This window comes from Rhinatrema bivittatum, chromosome 5 (genome assembly GCF_901001135.1).
Source record: "Rhinatrema bivittatum chromosome 5, aRhiBiv1.1, whole genome shotgun sequence".
Taxonomy (NCBI): domain Eukaryota; kingdom Metazoa; phylum Chordata; class Amphibia; order Gymnophiona; family Rhinatrematidae; genus Rhinatrema; species Rhinatrema bivittatum.
Genome location: NC_042619.1, coordinates 188,356,098 through 188,371,291, shown reverse-complemented (window position 1 = coordinate 188,371,291; position 15,194 = coordinate 188,356,098).

The window sequence follows — 15,194 nt, the reverse complement described above, 5'->3', positions numbered from 1 at the left end:
ATGTTTTTGCTCTGCATACCTGGAAACGTTTGATATCCAGGTGTCCTGAGATTGTTTTAAATTAGCAGGAGGAGTGGTGGTTTGCTTCAAAATTTCTCCTCTCTGTCACATACCAGCGCTCTCTCTCACACTGGCTCTCAATTACACACCTATACACACATGCTCTCAGTCACTCACATATACACATGCTTTTTCTCTCACTTATATAGGCTCTTAATTACACATTTACATACATGCTGTCTATCTTTTCAGGCTTACACACACAGGCTTTCAATCACATACATACATGCTGTCTTTTTCTCTCACACACAGACTCTCATGCTTACAAACATGTTCTCTCTCTTTCTCTCATTTACACACAGGCTCTGAATCACATACTCTCTCACCTAAACCAGCTCTCAATCACACACAGACACACATGCTCTTAATCATACATACACATGATCTCTCTCACACACAAAGATTTTAATCATACATACATACTCTTTCACAAACAGGTTTTCAGTAGGGATGTGAATCGTGTCCTCGATCGTCTTAACGATCGATTTCGGCTGGGAGGGGGAGGGAATCGTATTGTTGCCGTTTGGGGGGGTAAAATATCGTGAAAAATCGTGAAAATCGTTAAAAAATCGAAAAATCGAAAAATCGAAAAACCGGCACATTAAAACCCCCTAAAACCCACCCCCGACCCTTTAAATTAAATCCCCCACCCCCAAATAACTTAAATAACCTGCGGGTCCAGCGGCGGTCCGGAACGGCAGCGGTCCGGAACGGGCTCCTGCTCCTGCATCTTGTCGTCTTCGGCCGGCGCCATTTTCCAAAATGGCGCCGAAAAATGGCGGCGGCCATAGACGAAAAAGATTGGACGGCAGGAGGTCCTTCCGGACCCCCGCTGGACTTTTGGCAAGTCTCGTGGGGGTCAGGAGGCCCCCCACAAGCTGGCCAAAAGTTCCTGGAGGTCCAGCGGGGGTCAGGGAGCGATTTCCCGCCGCGAATCGTTTTCGTACGGAAAATGGCGCCGGCAGGAGATCGACTGCAGGAGGTCGTTCAGCGAGGGTTCCGGTGCCTCGCTGAACGACCTCCTGCAGTCGATCTCCTGCCGGCGCCATTTTCCGTACGAAAACGATTCGCGGCGGGAAATCGCTCCCTGACCCCCGCTGGACCTCCAGGAACTTTTGGCCAGCTTGTGGGGGGCCTCCTGACCCCCACGAGACTTGCCAAAAGTCCAGCGGGGGTCCGGAAGGACCTCCTGCCGTCCAATCTTTTTCGTCTATGGCCGCCGCCATTTTTCGGCGCCATTTTGGAAAATGGCGCCGGCCGAAGACGACAAGATGCAGGAGCAGGAGCCCGTTCCGGACCGCTGCCGTTCCGGACCGCCGCTGGACCCGCAGGTTATTTAAGTTATTTGGGGGGGGTTCGGGAGGGTGGGGGATTTAATTTAAAGGGTCGGGGGTGGGTTTTAGGGGGTTTTAGTGTGCCGGCTCACGATTCTAACGATTTATAACGATAAATCGTTAGAATCTGTATTGTATTGTGTTCCATAACGGTTTAAGACGATATTAAAATTATCGGACGATAATTTTAATCGTCCTAAAACGATTCACATCCCTAGTTTTCAGTCACAATCTTACACATACAGGTTCCGAATCGTAAACTTACACTCATGCGCTCTCTCTCACAGGCAGGCTCTCAATCACAGAAATACTCTCTTTCACAAATACAGGCTCTCAATCATTCACATACATGCTATCTCACTCACTCACACACATACACACACACACACACAATCTCAAACACACATGCTTGCTTGTTCATTCACTCTCCCCCCCCCCCCCCCCCCCCCCAGAACTAGCAGCAGCAGCAGCCTTTTCCCAACCCTAACCTCCTTCATTTTCAGCCCTCGTGCGGAGAAAGGAGTCCCATCGGCCACGGGGGTTGACGTTCTTCATCTTTTTTCTCTGAGCCGCTCTGCTCATTCCTCTGGCCGCGTCTCTCTTCTGTTCTTCGGGCCGATGCTGACCAAATTCGCATGGTCTTTTTTTCCCGCACATGCACCCGCTGCTCACCACTTCCTCTTCCGGGGGGGGGGGGAGGGGCGGGAAGAAGAGACCATGCCGATGCCGCTGATGCCACTTGATCTGTGTCGCGACACACCGGTTGAGAACCACTGGTCTAAAGAATGCAGGTGCAAGAGGCACAGTGCGTCGAAATGGGCGGTTCTCCTTAGCCCGCTGCTGCAAGCGACAATCAATTCTTCCAGCTAAGTTGATTAAGTCGTTGAGGTCATCTGGAATATCACGGGCTGCTAGCTCATCCTTGATTCGTGCCGCAAGCCCTTCCAGAAAGAGACCAAGAAGGCTGTCCTCTCGCTACCCAACCTCGAAAGTAAGTGTACGGAATTTGATGGCATAGTCTGCCAAGGAGCAAGACCGCTAACGCAATTGTAGTATCTCCGAAGTGGCTGTAGCTAGTCATGCAGGTTCATCAAAGGCCTGCTTAAAGCTGGACATGAACTGTGGAAGACTGTTTAGCAGAGGATCGTTCCGCTCCCACATGGGAGAGGCCCAAAACAACGCCTTCCCATCAAGCAAAGACAAGATGTATGCCACTTTCACGGAATCAGTTGGGAACCTGATGTAACCTTGGTTCAGGAAACCATGACAGGCCTTGACTTCCCAGAATAGCGAGAAGGTGCAGGCAGCTGAGTCGGCGTACTGACGCTTACCACCGGCATGGGTAACCTAACCTGAGGAAGTTCCAGAGGTGCTGCGTCCTACCGATAGGCCAATCGTTCCACGGTAGCTGCCAGTACGTCCAGGCAATGTTGCTGTTGCTGTAACCATTGGGCCATACCGGGAATGGCCTGGAGGCCTGACAGGTCCGCCGGGTCCATGGCCTTGCAAACTGTTGCGGACGTAGCAGTGGACCCTTGGGCCGGCCTAGCGGAGTGACATGGTAGAAGAGAAGAGCACTCCGCAGTGAAGAAGTAGGCCAGGAGGTGGCGCCAAGCCATACGTAGAGTTGAAGTCTTCACCCTGGAAGCCTGAGGACCCCCCAAGAGGAGCTCGTGAGGTTCCAGACCACTGGGACTTAGGAGATCACAGGAGCCTAGGCGACGGCTTCACCCTGGAAGGGTGAAGCCGTCGCCTAGGCTCCTGTGATCTCCCTGAGAGGAGCTCCTAAGGTCCCAGACCGCTGGGACTTAGGAGATCAAAGGTATGGAATAAGATTAAACTGTCCGAGGTCGAGGCAGGCGGCAAGAACGGAATCCAGAAGCAAGCCGGGGTCAGGAGCCAGAGAAGCCAAACAAGGGTCGTCAGGAACAGCGGAAGCTGGAAGCAGGAAAAGGCGGAACAGGATCAAGATACCAGGAGCTGGAGCAGGAACACCAGGAGCTGGAGCGGGAATGCCAGGAACAGGAACAGGTACAGCAAGGACTGGAACCAGCACAGGATCCACAGGAACGCATCTAGCCACTCACACGGAGGAACCTCGTTGCAAGGCGATTAGTGGAAGCAGACGCCGGCTTTAAATAATAGACGGCGTCTGACATCATTCTGTGGGCGGCCCGCGGTCTTGCAGGAAAAGCCCTTTAAATCAGGCCTCCTCGCGCGCGAGCGTGCCCAGAGGGGGAGAAGCCAAGTTCTGGGGCTCGGCGGCATTTCCCTAGTGGAGACGCCGCTGCGAGAAGGCCTGAGCAGGCCCAACGAGCCGCGTGTCCTGCAGCCGACCACCCGGGAGGCCAGGGCAGACCCGGACGCCCCGAGAGCCCCGACACTGCCGCCACGGAGCCGGAGGTAAAGACCCGGTCGCAAGGCTTGCGACCGGGGCTGCAACACTTATTGCAGCTACTAAATAAAGTGAAATCCTTTAGAGTTCCATAGGGGATCTGCATTTGTATTAATATCCAGAGTGCCAAATTACACAATAGAGATGACAAATATTTTGACTTTTGACAGACAGTAAATACTTCAGATTAGCAGAAGGTACTTGCTCCTATACTAAACCAATCATTCCTCAAATATTTATTTGCATTTTTACTAATTGATTCATGTGCTAAATTCAGTTATGCTTCTTGTTATAGATATAGGGTCAGTGTCTTTAATACTAGCATAACCATATGTTTGGCATCTGTCTATATGTCTCTTACAGTATATTTAGGCCTAGAGGTTACAGAAAAAAAGTTGTGCATTGAATAGCTAAACTTCCAATTAGGAAATAACATGGCTTAAATTAATTCTTTATTGCCATGGAGAATGGACTATTCAGAGATGGATTTTTCTTATGCATAAATAGTTTGATAACATAGCAGATTTTTTCCTTAGCAATTACATTTTTCTTTTAGAGACATCAAAGCTTGATTTACATTTTTCCAAGCAACTTTGAATGTCCTTTGAATGGATTCAGGATTTTTTAATGTAATGTGGTGCCTGTGAATGCTGAAAACTTAGAGGGAATGGCTTTTTAATTTCACAAAATAAAACAATATAGTTGTATATAGGCTAGAACCAGGATTCTCTTTTAGTGATGATATAAAGAAAGAAGCAGAGGTAGAGGCAATGGCAGTGGCAGTAGAACAAGAAGGTAAAAGAAGAAGGCTGAAGGAAAATGATAGGTTTAAAAGTTATGATGCTTTCTTGAGAACTAACTCAGATGTTAAAAAGGAACTGGTATCAAACTGAGATGAATTTCTGCATATAAATAAGGAAAATATTTTGGCTGTGATGAGCTGGGAAACAGGAAAAGCTTACATGTAAGAATTCAAATGTCCATATTCAGACAGTCCATATAGCAAAATTAGACCTAAATTCATCATTTTGCTACAAAATTCACATGAATAGTGCCTGTGATTAAAAAAAAAAAAAAATTGACTGCAATATTTTGGGCTGCTCCCAGGGAAGAGAGAGAGAGAAAGATAAAGAGACTCTCCATGTGGCTCCCATACCAGAAAACTATCCATGGTGGTCCAGGGCTTGGAGGGCAGCCCCACATGCACAATCAGAGGCACGAACAGCACAGCACACACAAGAGAAAATCCAATGTGACCCAAATGAGGAAAGGCCCACAAAAATGAGATGCGTAAAATGCACTTTCATCCCATCCCGATAGCAGCTAGGTAGAGATTGCAACAAACTAAGTCGAGAGTACAATGCACAAATCCCATTCCCATGCACCCCTCCCCACTGCAAACCACATCAAATCCTCGGCGACGTGCACCATGCCACTCGCACCCCTGATCACGCATGCAAAACTGCCCCCCAATCCCGAGACCACCACCAAAACCCCACTCCGAGCCACCTGTTGATCCTCTCACAGTGGTACAAATAGTTGACTCATATGAGAGATCCATAAAGAATCTCTCTCTCTCTGTCTCCCAAAATAGGATTTTCAAGATTTAACACAAATCCCAGTTTGGGCATATTACATAGCATAACACCAGGAAAAAGGTGCATTTATTTCTGTCAATAAATGTGTGTTATGCTACCCCTTATTTTCATAAACTCCTTGCTTTTGACTACATTTTAAAAATTTGCATATACATCTCACGATGCACTTTTTATCATGGGCATTAAGGCGCTATCATGGGTGATAGGGCCCAAATGCCCATGATAATGTCCTATCGCAGTTTGATGAATGACCCTGATTGTTAGATAAACTTATCTGGCTAACTTTAGAGGAATATTCAATAGTGGAACTGCACTATTGGAATATAGCTAGCTATTTTAAAGTTAGCCTGCTAACTTTAACTGGCTAACTTTAGGACAGTTGTACAGGCCAACCAGATTCAGCCAGTTAAGGATTGTCTATGGAAGGTAATTAGCTGTTAAAAAAAACATTAGAATACTATTACATTTTAAACGAAGAAGTTAACGAAGAAGTTAAAACCGGCATGATGTGCTTCTATCATGAATGCCGGTATAAAAAAGCTTTAAATAAATAAATAAAATAAATAAATAAAAACTTAAAATTCCTAAAATAAATGCTAAAATAAATGAATAAACCTTCCAATATTTGTTAGCATTAAAAGATTAAACAATATTTAATGTTTTATGTTTCTAGTGCTCAAATTCGGTATATGTGAGTTTAAACAACCATGTTTTTAACTCTGCCTTTAATTTTTTCTTGTCTGACTGCAATCTCAATGGGGTAGGTAATGAGTTCCATACTTTTGTTCCTGCTATTAAGATTATATGTTCTCTTACTTGGCTGAGCTTAGCAGATTTAATAGTTGGTACTGCTAGCAGTCCCTTACTAGCTGATCTCAAGTCTCTTTGAGGAACGTGCAAATGCATAGTTGTGTTCAGCCATTCAGTACGTTCTCCATAAATGATATTATGGATTAGACATGCAGTTTTGTATTGAATATGATGGGATATCAGGAGCCAATGCAGTGAGATCAAAGTAGGTGTTATGTGATCACATATTCGTTCACCAGTTAAAATCCCTGCGGCCATGTTCTGCAATACCTGAAGCAGCCTAAGTATGGAAGCTGGAAGTCCTAAAAGCAATGAATTGCAGTAGTCTATAATTTGCAAAAATCAAGGGCCTGGATTTATCAAAATGCAATAAGTATTGCATGTGATAGCAAAAGGGGTGTGTTGTATGCTAATTACCTATGTGAAGAGCTAACAGCACAAATTGTGATAACATTTTCAGACTTTGTGATAAGTGCAGGACCTGTTGTATGTCCTGCATTTAACCACTGGGAGACCATTATTAATGGGGGAGGGGGGAGAGAGATATTAGCCATGATGTCCTCTGCCTAGATAGGCATTTGTATCTCTATAGGTCTATAGGTGGCCCATCTAGTAACTCGAGGTGAAGTTTAGGTATTAGTGTAGGGGGTTAGGGGCCACTGACATTCAATGTGAGATGTACGAACAGAACAGTAGCCTTTTGTGAAGATTTGATGACCTACGGAGTGAGGAAACTCACTCCAAATGATATTTGTGCAAGGTTTTCTCAACATAGCTTGATGGACTCTCTACCTGGGTAACATCAAGCTAGGTAGAGAGAACATTGCCCAAATCTCATCTTTGGATGAGTTTCCTCACTCCGTAGGTCATCAAATCTTCACAAGAGACCACTGATCTGTTTGTACGTCTTACGTTGAATGTCAAAATGGCCCCTAATCCCCTACACTAATACCTAAGCCTCACCTCGAGTTACTAGATGGGCCACCCATAGGGATACAAATGCCTATCTAGGGAGAGGACATGATGGTTAGTCTCTCTCTTCCTCCCTCCCTTCCTTCCTTCCTTCCTTCCCCCACCCACCAAAACAGGCCTTTCAGGAGACATCATAAAATGCAATAAGTGTTGTTAAAATCAGTGTTGAGTCTGTGTAATAGCACTTTGCAGACTGGCAAGCCCACCCCTAACTCCTCCTCTTTTTCAAATTTGCATTGAACCATACAATATGGTGCTACTGCATGATTTAAAGACATGTTTGCATGCGGTAAGGGCCTATCACATGCATTACTGGGGCTTTTTGCAGGCAATAAGCCCTTAATGCATGCAAAAACACCTTAGCACATTTTGATAACTGACCCCCAAGGTTTGTAAAACCATTCTAAAATTATATTGCTCTAAAAAAGGTTTTAATTTTCTTAAAGTCAATAATTTGAAATAGCCATCCTTTAATTTATTAGAAATGTGTTTCTTCATAGAGAATTCAGTATCTAATACGACTCCCAAAACTCTAGTAAAAATTAAGCTGTAATCTTAATGTTATCATCTAATAACAGATCAGGTAATACATCATAGTTACATTTTCGCTCAAATAACATTATTTTGTCTTATCTTTGTTTAAAATTAACCGCACTTCAATACATATCCAGCATAGCTCTCTGCTTCAACGGCAGGGGGGGGGGAGAGGAAAAGAGGATTTATATTCAGGCAACAATCAAGAAGGAATGAATTACGTAGTCTGGGCAAACAAATAATTATGGGAGTAAGTTTGCTTGTTATGGCGGTTAATACCCTGAATCAATTAAGCCAGATACTTCAATGGGAATACATATCCAGCACAACACACTGCTTCAATGGCAGGGGGAATAAAGAAAAGAGGAATTATATTCAGACAACTAACAAGAACTGAATGGCACAGGCTGGGTAAACAAATAAGCATGGGAGTAACTTGCTTATTGCAGCAGTTCTACCCCTGACTAATTGAGCTGGATGCTTCGTTTGGATGCAGCTCCAGCGCTGCTCTCTACATCGAAGGCGGGGGTGGAGGGAAACTGGAACCAGGGAGGGTCAAGAGTAACAGATAAGTATGAGGAAAATAAAAGTGTGAAAGCTTGCTGGTCAGACTGGATGGGCCAAGAGTAACAGATAAGTATGAGGAAAAAAAAAAGTGTGAAAGCTTGCTGGGCAGACTGGATGGGCCATTTGGTCTTCTTCTGCCATCATTTCTATGTTTCTATGTTTCTATAGGTGATGTAATAGTTTTTTAATAGCAATTATATAGACTTTGATGACCTTAAGGGTATGCTGTACAGAGATCTCAATAGAGACTAAAAATTGAATGTCATCAGCATATAGAAAAAAATGTATACCTAATCCATTAAGAAAATGGCAAATAGGTAAGACACTACAATAAACCTATTAAAAGTCAACGGCTAAACCCCCTCAATATTCAATACCAGAAAATTGTTTTTGTTTTATGAGGGCAATTGTACAATACAGTATTATACTCTCAAACTTCTTAAAATCCCAGGAATCAGTATCAGAATTCTCAGTAGGGATGTGAATCGTTTTAGGACGATTAAAATTATCGTCCGATAATTTTAATATCGTCTTAAACCGTTATGGAACACAATACAATAGAGATTCTAACGATTTATCGTTATAAATCGTTAGAATCGTGAGCCGGCACACTAAAACCCCCTAAAACCCACCCCCAACCCTTTAAATTAAATCCCCCACCCTCCCGAACCCCCCCCCCAATGACTTAAATAACCTGCGGGTCCAGCGGCGGTCTGGAACGGCAGCGGTCCAGAACGGGCTCCTGCTCCTGAATCTTGTTGTCTTCAGCCGGCGCCATTTTCCAAAATGGCGCCGAAAAATGGCGGCGGCCATAGACGAACACGATTGGATGGCAGGAGGTCCTTCCGGACCCCCGCTGGACTTTTGGCAAGTCTCGTGGGGGTCAGGAGGCCCCCCACAAGCTGGCCAAAAGTTCCTGGAGGTCCAGCGGGGGTCAGGGAGCGATTTCCCGCCGCAAATCGTTTTCGTACGGAAAATGGCGCCGGCCATACGCGTATGGCCAGCGCCATTTTCCGTACGGAAAATGGCGCCGGCAGGAGATCGACTGCAGGAGGTTGTTCAGCGAGGCGCCGGAACCCTCGCTGAACGACCTCCTGCAGTCGATCTCCTGCCGGCGCCATTTTCCGTACGAAAACGATTCGCGGCGGGAAATCGCTCCCTGACCCCCGCTGGACCTCCAGGAACTTTTGGCCAGCTTGTGGGGGGCCTCCTGACCCCCACGAGACTTGCCAAAAGTCCAGCGGGGGTCCGGAAGGACCTCCTGCCATCCAATCGTGTTCGTCTATGGCCGCCGCCATTTTTCGGCGCCATTTTGGAAAATGGCACCGGCTGAAGACAACAAGATTCAGGAGCAGGAGCCCGTTCTGGACCGCTGCCGTTCCGGACCGCCGCTGGACCCGCAGGTTATTTAAGTCATTGGGGGGGGGGGGGGGTTCGGGAGGGTGGGGGATTTAATTTAAAGGGTCGGGGGTGGGTTTTAGGGGGTTTTAATGTGCCGGTTTTGCGATTTTTCGATTTTTCGATTTTTCACGATTTTTCACGATTTTTCACAATATTTTACCCCCCCAAACGGCAACAATACGATTCCCTCCCCCTCCCAGCCGAAATCGATCGTTAAGACGATCGAGGACACGATTCACATCCTTAATTCTCAGTGCTTCACTCTTATGGGCTCTTGCCCACAAAGGGCTGCAACCCCTCTCCTTTATTTGCACTTTTTTTTTACGTCATCTACCTCTTCCCGTTCAATATTTTTTTCTTTTTTATAGTGAATGAAAACTACTTCAAAAGTTACCCTTTTAAAACACCCTTTTAAAATATTACAGTGATTCTCTTAATAGTCTCAGACGATTTTGTCTCTATTCACCATTTTAAGACTGCTTGTCGCATTTAAACTCTTCTTAATTATCTTAAATAATTTTTCCAACTTATCTTATTTTTTGCTGTTGCCGTCTTTTTTTGCTGTTCCTTGTTTATTGCCTGCCCGACATTGGCAATGTTTCGGCATGAAACTCACGCCTTCTTCAGAGGCACTTTGCGTTATTCCTACAATGAGAAACACTTTAAGTTCTCTTATTCGTTAATATTAGAGGAAAAAACTTTTGAATAAGCCACTCACAAGGAACTTACATCTTAGCTGATCCCAGCTTTACCCAGCAACTTACATAGAAATTATGAAACATAGAAATATAGAAATGATGGCAGAAGAAGCCCAAACAGCCCATCCAGTCTGCCCAGCAAACTTTGAATTTTTTTTTCTCATACTTATCTGTTTCTCTTGACTCGTAATAACCTTTTGGTTCTATTTCCCTTCCACCCCCACCATTAATGTAAAGAGCAGTGTTGGAACTGCATCTAAATGAAATATCTAGCTTAATTAGTTAGGGGTAGTAACCGACGGAATAAGCAAGCTACACCCATGTCTATTTGCTTACCCAGACTATGTAATTCAGTCCTTGTTGGTTGTTGTCTGTATATAGATCCACTTTTTCATTCCCCCTGCCATTGAAGCAGAGAGCTATGTTGGATATGCGTGAAGTATTGGTCTTTCTCCCCTGCCGTTGAAGCAGAGAGCTATGCTGGATATGCATGAAGTATCGGTCTTTCTCCCCTGCCGATGAAGCAGAGAGCTATGCTGGATATGCGTGAAGTATCAGTCTTTCTCTCCTGCTGTTGAAGCAGAGAGCTATGTTGGATATGCATTGAAAGTGAAGTATCAGGCTTATTTGGTTTGGGGTAGTAACTGCAGTAACAAGCAAGCTGCTCCCCAATTTTTTGTGAATGCAAATCCTTTTTTCCACATTTCCTCTTGCCGTTGAAGCTTAGAGCAATGTTGGAGTCACATTAACCATGTGTATGTTTATTGAATAAGGGTATTATCTCCAGGTAATAGCCATCATTCCCGCGAGCCACCCACTCTTCATTCACATCCTCTAGACTTTATGGATCCACAGTGTTTATCCCACGCCCCTTTGAAGTCCTTCACAGTTCTGGTCTTCACCACTTCCTCCGGTAGGGCATTCCAGGCATCTACCAGCCTCTCCATGAAAGAATACTTCCTGTCATTGGTTCTGAGTCTTCCTCCCTGGAGATTCAAATCGTGACCTCTGGTTCTGTTGATTTTTTTCCAACGGAAAAGGTTTGTCATTGTCTTTGGATCATTAAAACCTTTCAAGTATCTGAAAGTCTATATCATATCACCTCTGCTCCTACTTTCCTCCAGGGTGTACATATTTAGATTCTTCAATGTCTCCTCATAAGTCATTTGATGAAGACCCTCCACATTTTTGGTCGCCCTTATCTGGACCGCCTCCATCTTGTCACTGTCTCTTTGGAGATAAGGTCTCCAGAACTGAACACAGTACTCCAGGTGATGCCTCACCAAGGACCTGTACAAGGGGATAATCACTTCCCTTTTCTTACTCGATATTCCTCTCTCTATGCAGCCCAGCATTCTTCTGGCTTTAGCTATAGCCTTGTCACATTGTTTCGCCAACTTCAGATCATTAGACACTATCACCCCTAGGTCTCTCTCCTGCTCTGTGTACATCAGCCTTTCTCCCCTCATCGAATACAGTTCTTTCGGATTTCCACTCCCCATATGTATGACTCTGCACTTCTTGGCATTGAATCTCAGCTGCCATATCTTCAACCACTGTTGATTAATTTCTCCATCTCCCTCAGTTCTACCAGGTATTATTCTTTGTGCTCCTCCCTTTGGGATCTTTTATATTTCTTGAACGCAGTTCTTTTGGCCTTTATTTTGTCAGCCACCTCCTTTGAGAACCAGATAGCTTTTGTTTTTCTTTTGCTTTTCTTTACTTTAGTTTAGTTGCCTTGGTAACTGCTCCTTTTAGATTGGTCTACTGTTGATCCACATCTCTCTCATTCTCCCAGCCTTTTAGTTCTTCCTCCAGATACTTCCCCATTTCATCAAAGTCCGTATTTTTGAACTGCAAAACTTGGGTCTTTGTGCTTCTTTTCCGTATCCTTTTTGTGATATTAAACCATACCGTTTGATGATCACTGCTTTTGAGGTAGGCACCCACTTGGACATCAGAGACATTATCTCCATTAGTGAGCACTAAGTCGAGTATAGCTCCTTCTCTCATGAGTTCCATTACCATTTGTTTGAACAAAGCTACTTGCAGGGCATCCACTATTTATCTACTATTATTAGATTCTACAGATGGGATTCTCCAGTCTACATCTGGAATATTAAAGTCTCCAAAGATCACCACTTCTCCCTTCTTTCCTATCTTTTGGATGTCTTCAACCAGATCTCTGTCCAGCTCTTCCTTTTGGTTTGGAGGCCTGTAAACTACTCCAATAAAAATGGATGCCCCATCTTTTTGTAGGTCGGCCCATAGTGCTTCTTCATTGCCCCATCTTCCTTGCAGCTCAGATGTTTGGATATTGTTTCTGACATAAAGAGCCACTCCTCCCCCTTTCCTATCCTCTCTGTCCTTCCTTAACAAGTTATAGCCTGTATTGTCGTATCCTAGTCATGAGATTCTGTAAACCATGTTTCTGTGACAGCAACAACGTCCAAGTCCACCTCCACCATTAGGGCTTGCAGATCTGGGATTTTATTGCCCAAACTATGAGCATTTGTGCTCATAGCTTTCCAGCTTTCTTCATTCAGTGTACTGCTTTTCCTGGACTCCTTTTGTGACCTCTTTAGTTGAGTTTTGTTATCCATTTTTCCCTTTGCATTTGTGCAAGGGAAAAAATTAGTGCCTCTGATGACAGAGTCATCCATCACAGTGAGCTTTTTTCTTTGGTTTCTGATCTGGAATTTCTGTATGCATTGGGTTACTTCTCTCTTTTCAGATAACACTTCAATCTTTTTCTCAAGAACTTCTTCAGTATTTAGTACAGAGAAGGCATTTTGTACTTGTTGCACTTGATACAGTGTGTGTCTCCAGATCTCACAGGTCTAATTCTTCCAGAGCCCACAGTAATACTGTTTTTTGAGTTCCTTAATGCCCTGTGTGAGTGGGGGGGGGGGTAGAGTTGTGGGCTGCACAGCTGTCAATAACGGGTGTCTGTGGGTCACAGGACTTATTCTTCCTGAGCCCACAGTAAATCTCTTTTTCCTTGACTTTTGGTTATTCTGTGGTAATGGGAAATTAATTCCTAAATAATGTAAAGTGGCTGGGACTTTCTTTATTGAAGCTAATTCAGCTTTAACTTCAGCCAGTTCCTTTTCCAAGGTAGAGAGTTCTGAACAAATGGGGCAAGCCTTAAGTTTCCATATGATTACCCTCAATATAAAGGCTCCACAGAATCTTTGAAAGCCTAACCTGTAAGCTTAGACATGTAGCAGAGTAAGTCTCAAATGATGTGGCCTGGTTTGGCAGCCTCTATGTCATGTGTGCAGGATATGTTCTATAGTGAGGAGGGAAAGTAGGCCATTGTCTTGAAAAAGGGAGCATATAATAGGAGTTCTATCAGGCCTCAGGCCCCACCTCCCACAAAACAGCTAACCTCCCTGGCAGATGCAACTTTTGGAAATATGCAGACCCCCAAATAAAAGTATAATTAGGCCCGTACTAGGTACTAGGTGATAGAGCCTCAGGGTCCAGGATGGGGTAGAACGTGGACACTACAGGCAGATATCTACTCATCCAGAAATGTGCACACCGTATCTGTGGTCTGATGCTGGCAAGTTTCACAAGCGCCCCCTCCCCCTCCCAATTAAAGGAATAAACTGTATGAGCTCTATGTGGAAGGTTATTTGACTAAGCAACAAGCCCTTTTCTCCAGATCCAATACAATGATATCTCTGAGGCATCACTTATAAAGAGTGGATGCACAGGTACACTGGTATCCAAAGGCAGTGTGTGCAAAATGGATGCACACACACTGCATACTCTTGGGTATGCATAGGTGTGGTAATGGAGGGAACAATGAGGCCAATATCACCCCCAGACACAAATATAGACAGAAGCTAACACAGCACATCACTCAATTAGTGACACATATCTGTTTGCACATTGTTGGGCACAGAATATCTCCTGCACTTTGTGCACCTAAACATTGCCAATGTATAGTTTTCGCCCTATTTCTAATCAACCATCTTTGATGTCTGTGTCAGAGTTCTAACTATATACAGAGATTATCTACGCCTGCCAGCATGACACACATTTGTGAGATATCATACAAAATTTTGACATAAATATCATTCCACAATAGAAAATGTACAAACCATACAGCACATACCATATCTATTACATAATACAAAATGATATTGCACCCTACTCAACATGAATACTTAGCAACATTTATGTCTATTACACAAAAACCATCACATTCAATCCATTTATTCACGTATACCTCCCTCCTACATATACTTTCATCCATACTTACACACTCACTCCACTATTTACTCTAACAGTTATCTGCATCTTACCTTCTTACACAATAACTATACAATGAAATAAAATGGTAAATCAGTCCCAATAAATTCCTGGATCAGTCCCAACTATACAATCAAATAATTAGGTAAATTAGTCCCAGTGATTCCTGGATCATTCCCTAGAAAATCTGGATCCAATCTGTTTCATCTCAATAAGGCTTCTTTGAGGAACACTGAAGACTTATAAGATATGTAGGTGAAAACTTCTCGTCTCATAAAATACCGGCCACTGGAAAGCATGTGCTCCTATCTCACAAAGACATATTCAAAACGTTCTCAACTTGTTTGAATTTCAATAAATCATAAATAAAATAAATAAAAAAGCAGCTATAAAAAATGCCATCGTATATAAAATCAAATTTACCAAAAATACCACCTCTCTAACAAGAATGTTTCTGAAAAATGAATGTCTCTTCAGCTTTGCATTCTGACACTGCTGTATCATGTGGTACTGAATGTATCCAATAGATGTTAATAAATCATCTGCCTAAAATATTATATAT